Here is a 21,441-nt window from a genome sequence, read left to right as displayed (position 1 = left end):
CTTGCTGCCATGGCGACCGCCCCGGGCCCCAGCAGCCGCTAATTGGTCCTACCCGAAGAGTGGAAGGTGCCGATTGGCAAGGGCGGAGACCAGGCCGCGCCGGAGGGCTTGGAGGCGGGCGGTGTGGAGAGCTAACGCGTAGGAGCCCCGGGGAGGGTGAGCCAGGAGGGACGTGGCGCTCTGCGGCGCGGGCTGAGAAGCCGCGCCCCTTCCTTCTCTGGCTTTCATGGAGAGTCCTGTGGAGCAGGATTTGGGTGGGTGAGGTGCTTACCCGGGACGCGGACAAAAACCCAGGTATCTCCTCCCCTTCGGCCGCCGGTCCGCGCCGGCAGCTCCCGGACTGGTCAGAGACAGGCTGTTAGGCTTGTTTTCGCCCACAGGCCTCGCTTGGGTCTAACATCCCGGGCCTCCTCCATGGCGGGAATCTTCCTCATATTTGTAACCGCACCCACCCCCGTTTTGCTGGGCCCTGGGCCACTATGGCTTGATTGCTTTTATTTCACCTTGTCTCACACCCAGCTGCGGACATCTGTCTTTTCTTCACACCCTTCTCATAGAACTGAGACATCTACTCCACAACCCTCATTTTAAAGATAGGAAAACTCAGCTTCAAAGATATTAGTGGTCGAGGGTTAGAGAAGCTGTTGGAGCCTCAAGGCTGGTTTCAAAACTTAAGTCTGCCAAATAATGGCATCTTTCTCCGAGCCTTAGTTTTCTCCCTTGTGAAAAATAGTATATACCTCAGAGTTGTTAGTGAAGATTAGATAAGATTCCAGAAAACCAGTATAGAACCTGTTGCATATATGTTAGTAATGGTAGCTTCTTTTTTATCAGGAAGTAATAGAGAATAGTAGCTAAGTCACAAATTTGGAGCCAGACTGCCTATGTCAAACCAATTCCTTGTCTCGCAGCGTTACTTAAGTGCTCTGTGCCTCACTTTCTTTGTCTGTAAAATGAGAATAATAGTACCCTCCTCCTTACAGCATAAGTTAATAGAAAAGTGACAGGCGTATAGTAAGTGCTCAGTAAATGTTAGCCCTTCTCACTTTAGTGGCTGAGCTACGGCTATAATTCAGGTCTCTGGATTCCAAGACCAGCAGTCTTTACTCTTACACACCTCTCATCTGTATACTTACAACAGTGCCTGGAGGTTAAGCTGTTTTGAAGGTTAAGGAGGAAACACTTGTCCATTTTCTTAAAATCTCAAACTATCTCCCTTATCATCATGAAAGTCCTAGAATGTTATGACTCTGCCTTCACTGAGGGTTTAATAGCAGAGACAAATGTGAGGAAAATAATCATATTCGGTTCTGATGGAGAGATTGAAAAGTGCAAACACTAGAGAAAGAAAGTATATTCAAGAGGTTATGGTATAGGAGGACTAAATTTCTATTTGAAAAACATGAGAAATACTAATATGGGGGCATTGGTTATGTACCATTAGTAAACAATGTTACTGTTAGGTCAGGAGACAATACCACATCCCATCACTGTGGAAAACACTAAACTGTAAATACATCAAAGGCAGGAGCTATCTTCCACATTTTTATTACCCACTATCTACCAAAGGGCCAAGCACACTGTGCCTGATCTAAGCCCTAAAAATTGGAATAAACCCTTTAAGGGGAGACTCTGAAAGATCTTGTAATAATCTATCTAGATTATTTATCTAGATAAATATTATTTATTACTATTATCTAGTAATCCAGTGGAGAAGAAGAATGGAAAATGAGAAATTGGATTAGTCCAACAACACAATGAAAAGAAAAAGATAACACTAGCTTGGTGGCTGAGATGCTGGCAGTATTCTCAGCAATATTCTGGGGTGAAAGAAGAAGAAAACAAGAAAGACAGGAAAACAAAGATGAAACAGCAAGACTCAGGATTAGGAGAGATCACTGAGGAAGGTATTTCAGAATGTCGTGTGCCTGTAAAGCAGGCAACAGCATCTCTTATACTAGTAAAGACTATCTTGTGGTAGAGAAAAATAGGAATGTTGATAGTGAGCCCTGGAACTATGAGCTCATGTGAGGGACTTATAAGGAAATGTTATTACTTAAGAGGTAAAACCCCAAACTTGGAGAGGGAAAAAACAAGACTTTGGAGCCAGACCTGGGTCCCAGCCCTGCCTGGATTAAAAACTCAGTTCTGTCTTTATTCGTAGAGTATCTTCTGGCAAGTTACTTAACCTCTCTCCATAGCATAGCTTCCTCACCTATAACATGGAGGCAATAATAGTTCCCACCTCATAGACTTGTGAGGATTGAATGTGTTTATATTTGTAAAGCAGAGCAGTGCCTGGCACACAGTAAGTGCTATATTAATGTCTGATACAATATTAGTCTCAGTTTCTCCATCTGTAACCTGGGAGCATAATATTGAACTTACGGTAAGGGTTCAAAGGATGTATGTAAACTGTTAGAGAAGAGATGCTCAATAAATATTATTTCTCTGCCCCCTCCACCCCTGCAAGCCCTCAGCCTGTTACCTCTGAACTCCTCTCTGATTAACACTGCCACTGCCATCAAGGGGCTATTGCTCAACCTGGTCTAAGCAAGGATAAAATAGCTTTGCTTGATTTTTCTTGGCTCAGAGGAAAAGCTCAAAATGAGTTTACTGGAGAAAATAAAAGGGAAACAACTCCAGAGAACCAGCTGATGTGAAGCCTGCCCCATACCTTGGTCTTCTAGGAAAAAAAAAAAAAGGTGTCAGAGAGATTCTGGCTTTTTAACACTTCAATTTTCTCCTTCTCACTTCTAGGATCCCACAGGACATCACTTGGCCAAGTTCTTCACTGTGTTCAGAATGGGGGAGAGGGAGGCAGGAGTACTTACAAGAGACAGTAAGTAATCAGAAAGAGGAAAACCACAGTACACTGTACATGGGCACCAAGACTTAACAGTTTTATTACGATCTAGGTCAGTGGTCAGCAAACTAGGCCCTTGGGCCAAATCACCCAACTGCCTGTTTTTGTAAATAGTTTTATTGGAACACAGCCATTCTCAACAGCCACACTCATTTGCCTATGTATTGTCTCTGATTGCTTTGGAATTACAAGGGCAAGGTTGAGTGGTTGTAATGGAGAATCTATGGCCCTCAAAGCCAAATATATTTACTACCTGACTCTTTACAAAAAAAAAATTGCTAACCTTTGATCTTGATAATTCACCCAGAATCATTTGTCAATATCCCGACTGCAAAAATGTTCACCTTCGTCAAATCCCCTAATCCATTGCTTCTCAAACTTTAATGTGCATACAGATTACCTGGGGGGTCTTATTAAAATGCAGATTCTGATTCAGTAGATCTACAATGAGGCCTGAGATTCTGCATTTCTAACAAACACTAGGGTGATACCCTAGTGTTGCAATACTAGCAGTACTAGCAATACTAGTATTGCTAGTCCCTAGATCAAACTTCATCCCATCAGCCTGCATTTCTAACAAACACTAGAGTGATACCCTAGTGTTGCAATACTAGCAGTACTAGCAATACTAGTATTGGTAGTCCCTAGATCAAACTTCATCACATCAGCCTTTTTTTTTCTTTATTTTATTGAGATATAATTGACATATATCATTTATATTAGTTTCAAGTATACAACATAATGTTTCAATATTACATATTCAGTGTGTATATATTGCAAAATGATCACCACAATATGTCTAGTTAATGTCTATCACCACACATAGATACAATTGTTTTTTCTTGTGCTGAGACTTAAGATTTACTCTCTTTAGCAACTTTCAAATGTGAAATACAGTATTTCACACTATGTAAAGGACCAGCTGTATAGCACAGGGAACTCTACTCAATACTCTGTAAGGACCTATATGGGAAAAGAATCTAAAAAAGATGGATATATGTATATGTATAACTGATTCACTTTGCTGTACACGTAAAACTAACACAACATTGTAAATCAACTATATTCCAATAAAAATTAAAATAAAAACCTAATTAAACTTAAAAGCTTTTGCACAGCAAAGGAAACCATAAGACAACCATTAGAATAGGAGAAAATATTTGCAAGCAAAGCAACCTACAAGGGATGAATCTCCAAAATATACAAACATCACATGCAGCTCAATATCAAAAAAACAAACAACCCAATCAGAAAAATGGGCAGAAGATCTCAATAGACATTTCTCCAAAGAAAACATACAAATGGTTAAAAAGCACGTGAAAAGATGCTTCAACATCACAAGTTATTAGAGAAATGCAAATCAGAACTACAATGAGGTATCACTCACACCGGTCAGAATGGCCTCCATCAAAAAAATCTACAAATGATAAATGCTGGAGAGGGTGTGGAGAAAAGGGAACCCTCCTACACTGCTGGTGGGAATGTAAACCAGTATAACCACTATGGAGAATAGTATGGAGGTTCCTTAAAAAACTAAAAGTAGAGCTACCATATGATTCAGCAATCCCACTCCTTGGCATATATCCAGAGAAAACCATAATTCGAAAAGATACATGCACCCCAGTGTTCATTGCAGCACTATTTACAATAGCCAGGACATGGAAGCAACCTAAATGTCCGTCAACAGAGGAATGGATAAAGAAGATGTGGTACATATATACAATGGAATGTTACTCAGCCATAAAAAAGAACGAAATAATGCCACTTGCAGCAACATGGATGGACCTAGAGATTGTCATACTAAGTGAAGTAAGTCAGATGGAGAAAGACAAACATCATATGATATCACTTATATGTGGAATCTAAAAAAAGGGTACAAATGAATTTATCTATAAAACAGAAATAGAGTTACAGATGTAGAAAATAAACTTATGATTACCAGGGTATAAGGGGGGGAAGGGATAAATTGGAAGATTGGGATTGACATAAACACACTACTATATATAAAATAGATAACTAATAAGAACCTACTGTATGACACAGGGAACTCTACTCAATACTCTGTAATGGCCTACATGGGAAGAAATCTAAAAAAGACTGGATACATGTACTTTGCTGTACACGTGAAACTAACACAACATTGTAAATCAACTATACCACAATTTAAAAATTGTTTTAATTAAATTAAAATATAATAAACCATGTAGTCACCATGCTGTACTTTACATCCCTAGGATCATTTATTTTATAATTGGAAGTTTGTACCTTTTGACCACCTTCACCCATTTCACCCACTGTCCACCCACTGCCTCTGGCAACCACCAATCTGTTCTCTGTATCTATGAGTTCATGTTTTTATTTTTGTTTTTTAGATTCCATATATAGTGAGATCACATGGTATTTGTCTTTCTCTGACTTATTTCACTTAGCATAATGCCATCAGCATTCATCCGTGTTGTCACAAATGGCAGGACTTTCTTCTTTTTCTAATGGCTAAATAATATTCATATATATATATATATATATATATGCCAAGAGTGCAAAGTCTTTCAAGGAGAGAGACAGGTCAGCAGCAAAGAATGCTGCTGAGCAGTTGAATAAGATGAGGACAGAAAAGTGTCCACTCAAAGGAGAGCTTAATACTGTAAAAGCCATCTCAGAGGAGTGGTGGAGATTCCATCTTGCATATGCATATATATATATATATATAATTATATATATATTATGAAAATGTGATATAGATATATATCACATTTTCATTATCCATTCATTCACTGATGGACACTTAGGTTGCTTCTATGTCATGGTTATTGTAAATAATGCTGCGGTGAACACAGGGATGCAGGTATCTTTTCAAGTTAGGATTTTCATTTCCTTTGGATAAATATCCAGCAGTGGAATTGCTGGATCATATGGTAATTCTATTTTTAATTTTTTGAGGAAACTCCATACCGTTTTCCATAGTGGCTGTATGAACTTACATTCCCACCAACGGTGCACTAGGGTTCCCTTTTTTCCACATCCATATCAACACATTTCTTTTTTATTTTTTATTGAAGTACAGTTGATTTACAATGTTGCGTTAATTTCTGCTGTACAGCAAAGTGATTCAGTTACCCATACATATACATTCTTTTATGTATATATATATATCCTTTTCCATTATGGTTTATCATAGGATACTGAACCAACACTTATTTCTTGTCTTTTTGGTAACAGCCATTCTCACAGGTGTGAGGTGATATCTCATTATGGTTTTGATTTGCATTTCCCTGAAGATTAGTGATGTTGAGCACCTTTTCATGTACCTGTTGGCCATTTGAATATCTTCTTTGGAAAAATGTTTATTCCAGTCCTTTGCCCATTTTTAAATTGGATTATTTGGTTTTTTGTTATTGAGTTGTATGAGTTCTTTTTATTTTTGGATATTAACCCCTTATCAGATATAGGATTGGCAAATATTTTCCCCCATCCCATAGGTTGCCTTTTCATTTTGTTGATGTTTTACTTTGCAGTGCAAAAGCTTTTTAATTTGATGTAGTCCCACTTGTTTATTTTTGCTTTTATTACCTTTGCTTTTGGTGTCAAATCCAAAAAATCATCAACAAGATTGATGTTCAGGAACTTACCACCTATGTTGAAGTTCTTCTAGGAGTTTTATCGTTTCAGGTCTTATATTCACGTCTTTAATCCATTTTGAGTTAAATCCACAAACCACCATGATTCTGTAACCATTTGCTCTTTTTTCCCTCTGTAACAACAAAAGGCAATCCCTTTACCTGTACTCTGAATCCTGTTCCCCTCCCTCAGTTCTCAAGGGCTTCATTTCTCACTTGGTTATTCTCTTTCTTTCTTTTTTCATTAATCTTCCGTACCTGTTGAATCACACTGTAGGCATACAAACATGCTCTAGGAGTGTTTTTCATCTTTAGAAATTCCTTCCTTATGGATATATAAAAAGATGTGATAGGGAAGTCCCTGGCAGTCCTTGCCTTCCAACGCAGGCGGTGTGGGTTCGATCCGTGGTCAGGGAGCTAAGATCCCATATGCCTCACGGCCAAAACACCAAAACATAAAACAGAAGCAATATTGCAACAAATTCAATAAAGACTTTAAAAGTAGTCCACATAAAAAAAATATATATATGATAAAGCAAGCATAGTAAAATGTTAATGGTAGAACTTAGTGAGATTTATTGTAATATTCTTTCAACTTCCTGCATGTTTAAAACTTTGATAATAAAATATTTGAAATAAAATCCTTCCCTTGACCCCAAATCATCCTCCATCTTCTTTCTCTGCTTATTGTTTATTCAAATTCCTTTAAAAATTTCCTTTCTCTGCTTGCTCCCCTCCCTTTACTCTCAGCTTGTGCCCATCTGGCTTCCATCTCCACCACTCCTCTGAGATGGCTCTTACAGTATTAAGCTCTCCTTTGAGTGGACACTTTTCTGTCCTCATCATATTCAACTGCTCAGCAACGTTCTTTGCTGCTGACCTGCCTCTCTCCTTGAAACACTCTGCACTCTTGGCATCTGACACCACTCACTTCTAGTTTTCCTTCTACCTTTCTAGGTACTCCTTTTTTGGTCTCCTTTGCCAGCTTCTTCTCCATTACCCAACTTCTAAGAGTTGGAATGTCCCAAGGCTTGGTTCTGGGACCACTTCTCTGTCTACAGCCAATTTTTCCACCCAGGCTCTATTGGCATTTTATGTTGGACACTTCTTCACTGAGTAGAATTTCCCATGTATTTCAGGATGTTTTACACTCCTAGACCCTACCCACTAAATGCCAGTAGTGTCCCCCTTGTCCCCTTAGTCAGTGTGACGACCCAAATTGCCTCCAAACAGTCCCTAGAGCAGTGATATTTCTCAGGGTTAAAAACCATTTTGTCTCTTAGTAGGTGATGCCAGCCAATCTGTGACCTTAAATATCATATATATGCTAATTCTCAAATATCTCAGGCCCAAACATCTCTTGTGAACTTGCTACCAACTATGCACCTGACATTTCCATTTGAATGGTCTATTATAGAAGCTCAATAAATATTTGATGAATGAATGATTTAATTAACTGTCTTAGCCCCGCTCCTATCGAAAACTGAACTCTTGATCTTTTCCTACCTGTTGTTCCCTGTGGTGGACATGGAGATGTGCTTACTTACATCCCCCTTCAAGGAAGGACTGCCTGCCCAGCTGTGAGGAATGTGGTTAACTGACAGATTCCAGCTCTTACCTGTTTCAGGGTCCACCTCACCTTTAGAGCCAGTTACACTCTTCTTGGGGTATAACTAATGGCATACTGTTCTTGGGGAGGCTCCCAGCCAATGAATGAGCAAGGTGGTAGTACAAGGACCTAGTCCAACACAGAACTCTACTAACTAGCAGTCTGTGCTCTGGTACTCCCCACTGGGCTGGCAGAGACTTTGTCAGGTTTGCATCATGCTTGCAACCTCTCTCTATACAACTATGCTTCTGCCTCTTTTCCTTTTACAAGTGTTATTCCCTGAGAAACTTTTTGCACACCTAACTCTGTGTCAGCATCTGCTTCCCAGAGAACCTATTAGCACTCTATCTTTTTCATTTCAGTAAATGGAATGCACCTGTTGTTCAAGCCAAACCCTATGAGTCATTCCTGATTCTTAATGTTCCTTCATATTACATATCTAATTCATCAGCAAGTTCTGTTGACGCTACTCCGAAATACATAATCTACTTCTCTCTCTGCTGCTACCAACCCAGTCCAAGTCATCATTTCTCACTGGAATACTGCAGATAGCCTCTAAAGTAGTGTCCTACACCCACTCTGATCACCTATATTCCATTCTCCACACAGCAGTTGGGGTGATCTTTAAAACATAGCACTGCTCTACTTGAAAACAACGGCTTCTATTCCAAACTCCTTGCTCTATCTATCAAGCTTCTTCATGAGGTCTCCTAGCTCTCCATTCAACCTTATTTCTCACTACCATCCTTCTCAATCACTATACTCTAGCCATGTTGATTTTTTTGTTTGATTTTTGAATTTTATTTATTTTTTATACAGCAGGCTCCTATTACTTATCTATTTTATACATATTAGTATATATATGTCAATCCCAATCTCCCAATTCATCCCACCACCACACCCCCACCCCACTTTCCCTCGGTGTCCATATGTTTGTTCTCTACATCTGTGTCTATTATTTCTGCCTTGCAAACTGATCATCTGCACCATTTTTCTAGATTCCACATATATGTGTTAATATATGATAATTGTTTTTCTTTCTGACGTACTTCACTCTGTGTGACAGTCTCTAGGTCCATCCACGACTCTACAAATGACCTGATTCCGTTCCTTTTTATGGCTGAGTAATATTCCATTGTATGTATGTACCACATCTTCTTTATCCATTTGTCTGTCAGTGGGCATTTAAGTTGCTTTCATGACCTGGCTATTGTAAATAGTGAGGCAATGAACATTTGGGTGCATGTGTCTTTTTGAGTTACGGTTTTCTCTGGGTATATGCCCAGTAGTGGGATTGCTGGGTCATACTATAATTCTATTTTTAGTTTTTTAAGGAAGCTCCATACTGTTCTCCATAGTGGCTGTATCAGTTTACATTCCCACCAACAGTACGGGAGGGTTCCCTTTTCTCCACACCCTCCCCAGCATTTGTTGTTTGTAGATTTTCTGATAATGCCCATTCTAACTGGTGTGAGGTGATACCTCATTGTAGTTTTGATTTACATTTCTCTAATAATTAATGATGTTGAGCAGCTTTTCATGTGCTTCTTGGCCATCTGTATGTCTTCTTTGGAGAAACGTCTATTTAGGTCTTCTGCCCATTTTTGAATTGGGTTGTTTGTTTTTTTAATATTGAGCTAAATGAGCTGTTTATATATTTTTGAGATTAATCCTTTGTCCGTCAATTCGTTTGCAAATATTTTCTCCCATTCTGAGGGTTGTCTTTTCATCTTGTTTATAGTTTCCTTTGCTGTGAAAAAGCTTTTAAGTTTCATTAGGTCCCATTTGTTTATTTTTGTTTTTATTTCCATTACTAGCAAGTGGGTCAAAAAAGATCTTGCTGTGATTTATGTCAAAGAGTGTTCTTCCTATGCTTTCCTTTAAGAGTTTTATAGTGTCCTGTCTTACATTTAGGTCTTTAATCCATTTTGAGTTTATTTTTGTGTATGGTGTTAGGGAATGTTCTAATTTCATTCTTTTACATGTAGCTATCCAGTTTTCCCAGTACTACTTATTAAGAGACTGTCTTTTCTCCATTGTATATCCTTGCCTCCTTTGTCATAGATTAGTTGACCATAGGTACGTGGGTTTATCTCTGGGCTTTCTATCCTGTTCCATTCATCTATATTTCTGCTTTTGTGTCTGTACCATATTGTCTTGATTACTGTAACTCTGTAGTATAGTTTGAAGTCAGGGAGCCTGATTCCTCCAGCTCCGTTTTTTTCCCTCAAGATTGCTTTGGCTATTAGGGGTCTTTTGTGTCTCCATACAAATTTTAAGATTTTTTTGTCCTAGTTCTGTAAAAATTGCCATTGGTAATTTGATATGGATTGCATTGAATCTGTAGATTGCTTTGGGTAGTATAGTCATTTTCACAGTATTGATTCTTCCAATCCAAGAACATGGTATATCTCTCCATCTGTTTGTGTCATCTTTGATTTATTTCATCAGTGTCTTATGGTTTTCTGAGTACAGGTCTTTTACCTCCTTAGGTAGGTTTATTCCTAGGTATTTTATTCTTTTTGTTGCAATGGTGAATGGGATTGTTTCCTTAATTTCTCTTTCTGATCTTTCGTTCTTAGTGTATAGGAATGCAAGAGACTTCTGTGCATTAATTTTGTATCCTGCAACTTTACCAAATTCATTGATTAGCTCTAGTAGTTTTCTGGTGGCATCTTTAGGATTTTCTGTGTATAATATCATGTCATCTGCAAACAGTGACAGTTTTATGTCTTCTTTTCCAATTTGTATTCCGTTTATTTCTTTTTCTTCTCTGATTGCCGTGACTAGGACTTCCAAAACTATGTTTCATAATAGTGGTGAGAATGGACATCCTTGTCTTTTTCCTAATCTTAGAGGAAATGCTCTCAGATTTTCACCATTGAGAATGATGTTTGCTGTGCATTTGTCATATATGGCCTTTATTATGTTGAGTTAGGTTCCTTTAATGCCCACTTTCTGGAGAGTTTTTATCATCAATGGGTGTTGAATTTTGTCAAAAGCTTTTTCTGCATCTATTGAGATGATCATATGGTTTTTATACTTCAATATGCTAATATGGTGTATCACATTGATTGACTTGCATATAGTGAAGAATCCTTGCATCCCTGGGATAAATCCCACTTGATCATGGTGTATGATCCTTTTAATGTGTTGTTGGATTCTGTTTGCTAGTATTTTGCTGAGGATTTTTGCATCTATAGTAATCAGTGATATTGATCTGTAATTTTCTTTTTTTGTAGTATCTTTGTCTGGTTTGGGTATCAGGGTGATGGTGGTCTTGGACTTTTGTTTTTTGGAAGATTTTTAATCACACTTTCAATTTCATTACTTGTGATTGGTCTGTTCGTATTTTCTGTTTCTTCCTGGTTCAGTCTTGCAAGGTTATAGCTTTCTAAGAATTTGTCCATTTCTTCCTGGTCGTCCATTTTATTGGCATAGAGTTGCTTGTAGTAGTCTCTTATGATGCTTTGTATTTCTGCAGTGTCCATTGTAACCTCTTTTTCATTTCTAATCTTATTGATTTGAGTCCTCTCCCTCTTTTTCTTGATGAGTCTGGCTAAAGGGTTATCAGTTTTGTTTATCTTCTCAAAGAACCAGCTTTTAGTTTTATTGATCTTTGCTATTGTTTTCTTTGTTTCTATTTCATTTATTTCTGCTCTGATCTTTATGATTTCTTTCCTTCTACTAACTTTGGGTTTTGTTTGTTCTTCTTTCTCTAGTTCCTTTAGGTGTAAGGTTAGATTGTTTATTTGAGATTTTTCTTATTTCTTGAAGTAGGCTTGTATTGCTATAAACTTCCCTCTTAGAACTGCTTTTGCTGCATCCCATAGGTTTTGGATCATTGTGTTTTTGTTGTCATTTGTCTCTAGGTGTTGTTTGATTTCCTCTTTGATTTCTTCAGTGATCTCTTGGTTATTAAGTAGTGTATTTTTTAGCCTCATGTGTTTGTGTTTTTTACATTGTTTGCCCTGTAGTTTATTTCTAATCTCATAGCGCTGTGGTCAGAAAAGATGCTTGATATGATTTCAATTTTCTTAAATTTTCTGAGGCTTGATTTGTGACCCAAGATATGATCTATCCTGGAGAATGTTCCATGTGCACTTGAGAAGAAAATGTAATCTGCTGGTTTTGGATGGAATGTCCTATAATTATCAATTAAATCTATCTATTGTGTCATTTAAAGCTTGTTTTTCCTTATTAATTTTCAGTCTGGATGATATGTCCATTGGTGTAAGTGAGGTGTTAAAGTCCCCCACTATTATTATGTTACTGTTGATTTCCTCTTTTAGAGCTGTTAGCAGTTGCCTTATGTATTGAGGTGCTCCTATGTTGGATGCATATATATTTATAATTGTTATATCTTCTTCTTGGATTGATCCTTTGATCATTATGTAGTGTCCTTCTTTTTCTCTTGTCATAGTCTTTATTTTAACGTCTATTTTATCTGATATGTGTATTGCTACTCCAGGTTTCTTTTGATTTCCATTTGCATGGAATATCATTTTCCATCCCCTCACTTTCAGTCTGTATGTGTCCCTAGTTCTGAAGTGGGTCTCTTGTAGACAGCACATATATGGGTCTTGTTTTTGTATCCATTCAGTGAGCCTGTGTCTTTTGGTTGGAGCATTTAATCCATTCACATTTAAGGTGATTATCAATATATATGTTCCTATTACCATTTTCTTAATTGTTTTTTTTTTTTTTTTACTAGGTCCTTTTCTTCTCTTGTGTTTCCCACTTAGAGAAGTTCCCTTAGCATTTGTTGTAGAGGTGGTTTGGTGGTCCTGAATTCTCTTAGCTTTTCCTTGTCTGTAAAGCTTTTGATTTCTCCATCGAATCTGAATGAGTTCCTTGCCAGGTAGAGTAATCTTGGTTGTAGTTTCTTCCCTTTCATCACTTTAAGTATATCATGCCAGTCCCTTCTGGCTTGTAGAGTTTCTGCTGAGAAATCAGCCGTTAACCTTATGGAAGTTCCCTTGTATGTTATTTGTCATTTTTCCCTTGTTGCTTTCAATAATTTTCTTTGTCCTTAATTTTTGTCAGTTTGATTACTATGTGTCTCAGCGTGTTTCTCCTTGGGTTTATCTTGCCTGGGACTCTCTGTGCTTCCTTAACTTGGGTGGCTATTTCCTTTCCCATGTTAGGGAAGTTTTTGACTGTCATCTCTTCAAATATTTTCTCAGTCCTTTCTCTCTCTCTTCTCCTTCTAGGACCCCTATAATGTGAATATTGTTGCGTTTAATGTTGTCCCAGAGGTCTCAGACTGTTTTCATTTCTTTTCATTCTTTTTTCTTTATTCTGTTCCATGGCAGTGAATTCCATCATTCTGTCTTCCAGGTCACTTATCCTTTCTTCTGCCACAGTTATTCTGATACTGATTCCTTCCAGTGTATTTTTCATTTCAGTTATTGTATTGTTCATGTCTGTTTGTTCTTTAATTCTTCTAGGTGTTTGTTCTTTAATTCTTCTAGGTCTTTGTTAAACATTCCTTGCATCTTCTCAATCTTTGCCTCCATTCTTTTTCCAAGGACCTGGATCATCTTCACTATCATTATTCTGAATTCTTTTTCTGGGTGGTTGCCTATCTCCACTTCATTTAGTTGTTTTTCTGGGGTTTTATCTTGTTCCTTCATCTGGTACATAGTCCTCTGCCTTTTCATTTTGTCTGTCTTTCTGTGGATGTGGTTTTTGTTCCACAGGTTGCAGACTTGTAGTTCTTTTTGCTTCTGCTCTAGCCATGTTGATTTTTTATTGTTGTTGTTCTTAGAAACCATTCCCAGCTAAGGCCTTTGCTCAAGTATACCCCCTTCGGTAGACCACTATTTCCCCTACATTTTACATGGCCGGATCCTTCTTCACTTGTACTCAGCTTGCCATTGCCTCAGAAAAACCCACTCTGACTACTCAACCTAAAGTAATTTTCCTCTCCTCCTTTCCATTATTCTCCATAATAATATGTATATATACATTTACATATATGTGAAATTCATTTACATATATAGGTATACATATATATGCACTTCTTTCCTTAATTGTTTTTTGTCTGTCTCTTTCACTAGACCAGAAGATCCATGAGAGTATAGACCATATTTGATTTGTTTTTCACCATTTACCCAGAGCCTAGCACAGTGTCTGATACATATAGTAGGCAATCAATACATATTTGTTGAATGAATGAGTGAATGAAAGGACAATCACCTAATTATCTTAGGTATTCATGTTGTTGGGGATGTTTTTTCTCAGTATTTTGACAAAGGGATTTGATTCTTGTTTTTATCTTTTTTTTCCTTTATAAGGAGAATGGAAATTGTGTCCTCTACCTGCTGATATTAGTGATCATCACAAAGGAGACAAATATTAATAAGAGTAAATCAATAGACAGTAAAAACAATATCTAGATCCATGTTACAATGACAATAATTTAAAGAGTCCCATACTTTAAAAATTAGACTATCTCTACCCAAAAAGTTTTATAGCATCCTAAGAATGATAATTTTACTCCCACTTAGGAATCCTAAAAAAAAAAAAAAAGAAGAAACTAGAAACAAAGTAGTATGAAGTATGTGTTCCATAGATTACAAGAATTTAGTGAGAAAAAAATTCAGTCATGCTGCCATAAGGAATGTTATCAAATAAATATTGTGTGCTACATTCATAATTTTTGTTTCTGTTCAGCAAAAAACCTTATAATGTGCAATGACTGTAGTTATATAAATCTTATTCCCAATCACTAGATTTTCACTTTATGAAGTTAAAAAAAAGATAACCTCTCACTCCCCCTAAAGAATAAACAGTATATCCAGAAAGCAGAATCTCTTTAGAGATCTCCTATAAAACTTCACTATGATAGATGTTTGCCTGAAATACTTGGAAAACTGAATTTATACTTTTTACTCACTCTAACGAGATCTAAATCACAGTATTTACACATCCTTCTCTAACTTTTATGATCCTTTTTTTTTTTTAGAGAGATGTTTATTCAAGGCCTTTGCCCATTTTATTTTATTTTATTATTTATTTATTTTTGGCTCTGTTGGGTCTTTGTTGCTGCATGCGGGCTTTCTCTAGTTGTGGTGAGCAGGGGCTACTCTTTGTTGCGGTGTGTGGGCTTCTCATTGTCATGGCTTCTCTTGTTGCGGAGCACGGGCTCTAGGCGTGCGGGCTTCAGTAGTTGTGGCACTCGGGCTCAGTAGTTGTGGCTCATGGGCTCTAGAGCGGAGGCTCAGTAGTTGTGGCACACAGGCTTAGTTGCTCCGCAGCATGTGGGATCCTCCCAAACCAGGGCTCGAACCCATGTCCCCTGCATTGGCAGGTGGACTCTTAACCACTGCACCACCAGGGAAGTCCCTATGATCCTTTTAATGTAGAAATTTTCTTATGACATCATGAATTTTCCCAAGCAACCTCATGCTTTTGTGATGCCATACAGATTTTATCTTCCCACTTCCCTTCCTATGTTGCAGTCCTGAATGAGGTTAATACATGATATCATGGGGCATGATACAAAGAAATAGGCAAATGATTGCAATGGTATGGAGGCATGGGTTGTCATTCCAAGGTGGTAGGGCAATTCATGAGGTCATAAAGGGTAGGGTGTGGCCAGGGAAATTCAAGAATGGAGGGGAAGATTGTTGGTATAGTTCATGTTATCACAAGAGAGGTTTTAAGCATAAAACTTGATGCTTAAAGGAATGGGCAAACTGCAATTACTAGAGGGTGGTACAAAATAGTTCTTCACAAGAGAAAGAGGTTGAGTCCTTATTTGGGAATCCAGTAATGTCAGGAGATGGAACAGTCCTTCATTCCTTTAAGTATGATATCATAGAAAACTAAAAAAGTTAACCAACTGGTGCCCAGGGGTAGAATCAGACCCATAGACATGTTGTTTGACCTGCTTATAGGGTTGGGGTTTTTTCCAACTAGTTACCAAGTCACAAGTTCCCATAATAAAAATCAGGATTTCTGGCTTCTCTCTTGAAAATATTGGAGTTCTGACAGTCCTTAGCCTGTATTCCTACATGGCAACAACTGGCTGGAGCAAAGTAACAGCTTCCCTCTTTGGACAAGGCAGATACTTATTAGTTTACAATCCCACTTAGCCAGCTTTACTCATATTATCCACCTAGCACTTGTAGGCTTTTAAGTTTGTGACACTAGTTTGGGGAATTCCATATAACAAAGAGGTGAGTCAATGTTGTAGGAGGGGAAGGTAATCTATGACATAAGGTATAGAGACCTTGGAAAATTCATTGTGACAAGAGTAGAAGCAGCAGGATGTTTATATCTTGCCATTTTAATCCCAATAATATTCTTTCTGATCCTGCCACTCTGACCTCAGAGGATTTTGCCTCCATTATGCAGTCTATGTATTAATCAAGGAATTAAACTGGATCGATGGAATTTAATTCATAAGATACTTTCCTCCCAAATTCACTAATGTTGACATAATTTTTATTATATATTTGTATATTGTCGAGTGTCCTTTGTGTCAAACATCCATGGGTCAAGTTTAGAACAAATCTCATTATCCCTAAGTGGTATAAACCATCATGTCTCCAAAGAATAAGACATTCCATAGCATCACCAACTGTTTGTCCTTGGGGCATCCTATTCTCCTCACTGCCTGCATGCCTTGGCACAGACTGCTTCTTTTCTTGTAATGTTTTTCTCTCTCACTAAACTAGTCATTTTTCAAAGAACAGTAGAGAAATCACTTTCTCTAACTATACCTTCCTAGCATTAAAAAAAAAACTCTGGGACTTCCGCGGTGGTGCAGCAGTTAAGACTCCATGCTTCCAATGAAGGGGGATCACAGGTTCAATCCCTGGTCAGGGAATTAAGATCCCACATGCCGCGTGGCATGGCCAAAAAAAAAAAAAGAAAGAAAAGAAACAACTCGTTTATTAGGCTCTCATAGAATTTTGAAGATACCTTTATTAAAGAACTTATACCTTTATTTTAGAACTGCAGTAGTTTTTTTTAATTTATTAATCTCCTTGGGTAGAATTAAAGACGGTGACTTACTTAAAGGCAGTATTTTCGTTTCTCCAGGGCCTAGCAATCTAAAGACATTTAATAAATGTGTTGAATGAATGGTCATAAGCAAGTATAGAAATCTACTAGGTCAAAAGGTTATGGGGGGGGACTTCCCTGGTGGCGCAGTGGTTAAGACTCCGTGCGCCCAATGCAGGAGGCCCGGGTTCGATCCCTGGTCAGGGAACTAGATCCCACATGCGTGCTGCAACTAAGAGTTCTCATGCCACAACTAAGGAGCCAGCGAGCCGCAACTAAGAAGCCTGCCTGCCGCAACTAAGAAGACTGTCTGCCACGACTAAGACCTGGTGCAACCAAATAAATAAATAATCATTTCTTAAAAATTGCCATAAGGGGATTAAGCAGAATATGATGTCATGAGAAAAATCTGTGAAAATTTATCTGGTGACACTAGTCTGGAAGTGTTGACCACAACAGGAAGAGGAGCTGGACCCTGCATTTACACCACTAGGGTGATTGATGCAAGCCTCTCTGGAATCCTCCCATGCCCAGATAAGCGTGAACACTTACCACAGTGCCTGAAGCCTAGTAGGCCTGCACTAAAGCCTTGTTGAATAAATTAATGAATGAATGGGTCTGGGAATGAGCCAGCATATTTTGGGTTCTGGGCCATCAGAAACCAGGCCTTGGCCCTAATCTGGGTTAGTCAGGAGTTGTTTGGTTTCTACGTCAAGGTGGACTGGCACATAACTATGTTCTGAGTTGGACTGATCTCTTAGCTGAGGACACGTTTGTCTATCTGTGTCGACACAACTCTGGGTACAACATTATACTGAGATGGTACTGGCTGGGATTCTGGCTGGATTGTAAACTGGTTTCTGAACTGATATGCTAGGATTGGTCAGTGCTTGCTCTGGCAGCACATATACTGAAATAGGATTGGTCAGCAGGTCTAATCTTGGGTATGGGTTCCAGTTTAGGCTATGGATCAGTCTGGCACTTTCCTTGGCAATGGAATTAGCCCATAACTGAAATCATGAACTAAATAACAGGTATGAGTTGATATCTCATTGTGGTTTTGATTTGCATTTCTCTGATGATTAATAATGCTGAGCACCTTTTCACGTACCTGTTGGTCATTTGTATGTTTTCTTTGGAGAAATATCTATTCAGAACCTTTGCCCATTATTTTATTGAAGTATGGTTGATTTACAATGTTGTATTAATTTCTGCTGTACAGCAAAGTGACAGTTATACATATATATACATTCTTTTCTGTATTCTTTTCCATTATGGTTTATCACAGGATATTGAATACAGTTCCGTATGCTGTACAGTAGGACCTTGTTTTTTATCCATTCTATATATAATAGTTTGCCCCTTTGCCCATTTTTTAATTGAGTTATTTGGTTTTTTGCTATTGAGTTTGATGAGTTCCTTATATTTTTTCAATATTAACCCCTTATCAGATATATGATTTGCAAATATTTTCTCCTACTCCATAGGTTGCCTTTTCATTTTGTTGATGGTTTTGTTTTCTGTGCAGAAGCTTTTTAGTTTGATGTAGTCCCACTTGTTTACTTTTGTGCTTATTGCCTTTGCATTTGGTGTTAAATCCAAAATATCTGTAAGCAAGTTTTAAACTCTAGTTTGTTAGTTTGCTTTTTGCCATGGAGCAAGTTAGTAATTCTGTTTTTGTTTTTGTTTTTTGCAGTATGCGGGCCTCTCACTGTTGTGGCCTCTCCCATTGCGGAGCACAGGCTCCGGACGCGCAGGCTCAGCAACCATGGCTCACGGGCCCAGCCGCTCCGCGGCATGTAGGATCTTCCCGGACCGGGGCATGAACCCGTGTCTCCTGCATCGGCAGGTGGACTCTCAACCACTGCACCACCAGGGAAGCCCAAGTTAGTAATTCTGAAACTACCTTTTGTGCATTCTAAGACAGAGAAACTTAGTAAACATATGTGAATAATTTCTAGATTTCTCACTGTCAGAAATGAGTTCAAATATGGAAAGGAAGAAGGCTAGAATGAACCCTATGGTAATAGAGTGAAATTGAGGGAATCAGAATAAACTCAGGGTTCTATACAAATAGATGAATGGATGGCTGATTGGTAGTTAGTTCATTTCCTGGGTCCTCTGAAAAGCAGACATCAAGACAGGATTAAATGTGCAAGGAATTTATTAAGGGAAATGTCTTTGAGAGAGAAAATGGGTAGGGAGCCAGAGAAGGCTGGGAGATCTGTCAGACTGCAGTACAGCTCTGACCCTGAGTGAAGGATAGAAGGAAGGAAGGAAGGGAGGAAAGAAGGGAAGAAGGGAGGAAAGAGGGAAGAAGGAAGGAAAGAAGGAAAGGAGAGAGGAAGGGAGGGAAGGAGGAAGGAAAGACAGGAGGGAGGGAGGGAGGGAGGGATAAAGGGAGGAAGGGAGGAAGGGGGGAATGCTTAGACAGCCATGCAGTTCTAAGAAAACTTTTCCAGGCCATCAGGTAGCCTTCCAGCTGAAGTCTCCATAAGAAGTTGCAACAAGTCTCCTAGGAAGGGGCCTACCTTAGTATCCTTGCTGTGCTCAGTCACTGGCTAGGGAAGCATGGCCTTGGCACAAACATAAGGATGAATTTCCAAGCACAACAGCAGAGGCCTACAGTCAGTTATGGTCCCTGGAGTCAGAGACCTGAGAGCTCATAGCTGCCATAGTCCACCTATTGTGCCATGCAGACCTACTTCTCTGTACTGTACAGGGAACACCTCCTCCATGCTGCCCATGGGCCTCTCTTTCTGAGGGGAAACTTGCTTCCTGAGGGAGGTGTGTTGGAAGAGCTACAGCATCTATTGCTGCATTTGATCTGAAGGCTTCATTTAGTACTCATCCTCTCCTTCCTCCACTATGCATTCTTTTTTTTTTTTTTTGAGGTAAGCGGGCCTCTCACTGTTGTGGCCTCTCCCGTTGCGGAGCACAGGCTCTGGACGCACAGGCCCAGCGGCCATGGCTTACGGGCCCAGCTGCTCCGTGGCATGTGGGATATTCCGGACCGGGGCACGAACCCGTGTCCCCTGCATCGGCAGGCGGACTCTCAACCACTGCGCCACCAGGGAAGCCCATGTGCATTCTTTTTAAAAAAAAAAAAATCTTTATTGTAGTATAATTGCTTCACAATACTATATTAGTTTCTGTTGTACACCAAAGTGAATCAGCCATATGCATACATATGTCCCCATATCCCCTCCCTCTTGAGCCTCCCTCGCATCCTCCCTATCCCCCCTCTGTAGGTCATTGCAAAGCACCGGACTTATCTCCCTGTGCTATACCGCTGCTTCCCACTAGCTATTTTACATTCAGTAGTGTATATATGTCGATGCTAGTCTCACTTTGCCCCAGCTTCCCCCTCTCCTAACCATGTCCTCAAGTCCATTCTCTTCGTCTACGTCTTTATTCCTGCCCTGCCACTAGGTTCATCAGTACCATTTTTTTTTTTAGATCCCATGTATATGTGTTAGCATACAGTATTTGTTTTTCTCTTTCTGACTTACTTCACTCTGTATGACCGTCTCTAGGTCCATCCACCTCACTACAAATAACTCAATTTTGTTTCTTTTTATGGCTGAGTAATATTCCATTGTATATATGCCACATCTTTATCCATTCATCTGTCGATGGACATTTAGGTTGGTTCCATGTCCTGGCTACTGTAAATAGTGCTGCAATGACATTGTGGTACATGTCTCATTTTGAATTGTGGTTTTCTCAGGGTATATGCCCAGTAGTGGGATTGCTGGGTCATATGGTAGTTCTACTTTTAGTTTTTTAAGGAACCTCCATACTGTTCTCCATAGTGGCTGTATCAGTTTACATTCCCACCACCAGTGCAGGAGGGTTCCTTTTTCACCACACCCTTTCCAGCATTTATTGTTTCTAGATTTTTTGATGATGGCCATTCTGACCAGTGTGAGGTGATACCTCATTGTAGTTTTGATTTGCATTTCTCTAATAATTAGTGATGCTGAGCATCTTTTCATATGCCTCTTGGCCATCTGTATGTCTTCTTTGGTGAAATGTCTATTTAGGTCTTCTGCCTATTTTTTAATTGAATTGTTTGTTTTTTTGATATTGAGCTCCATGAGCTGTTTGTATATTTTGGAGATTAATCCTTTGTCTGTTGTTTCGTTTGCAAATATTTTCTCCCATTCTGAGGGTTGTCTTTTCGTCTTGCTTATGGTTTCCACTATGTATTCTAAATTCCCCTCACCCTCAGCTACTACCCCAGCAGATCTGCGTGGCTTACCTGATAGTGCAACTCAAACTTTTATGTCTGAGGGGTCTGAACCTATTGATAATCATACCCTTCTCAGTCC

At 39.0% G+C, this 21,441-nt stretch overlaps 1 long non-coding RNA gene across 1 annotated transcript; it reads left to right on the top strand.

Moving 5' to 3' along the window:
* Positions 1 to 155: 155 nt before the first annotated feature.
* LOC309826017 lies at positions 156 to 18,961 on the top strand. The gene is made up of 3 exons (XR_014297084.1): positions 156 to 294; positions 2,761 to 2,842; positions 18,804 to 18,961. It is a non-coding gene; the product is annotated as an uncharacterized lncRNA (long non-coding RNA).
* The last annotated feature ends 2,480 nt before the right edge of the window (positions 18,962 to 21,441 follow it).

This window comes from Grampus griseus (genome assembly GCF_964374135.1).
Source record: "Grampus griseus genome assembly, chromosome: 8".
In the NCBI taxonomy this organism is placed as follows: Eukaryota; Metazoa; Chordata; class Mammalia; order Artiodactyla; family Delphinidae; genus Grampus; species Grampus griseus.
This window is presented reverse-complemented; position numbering and strand designations above follow the sequence as displayed.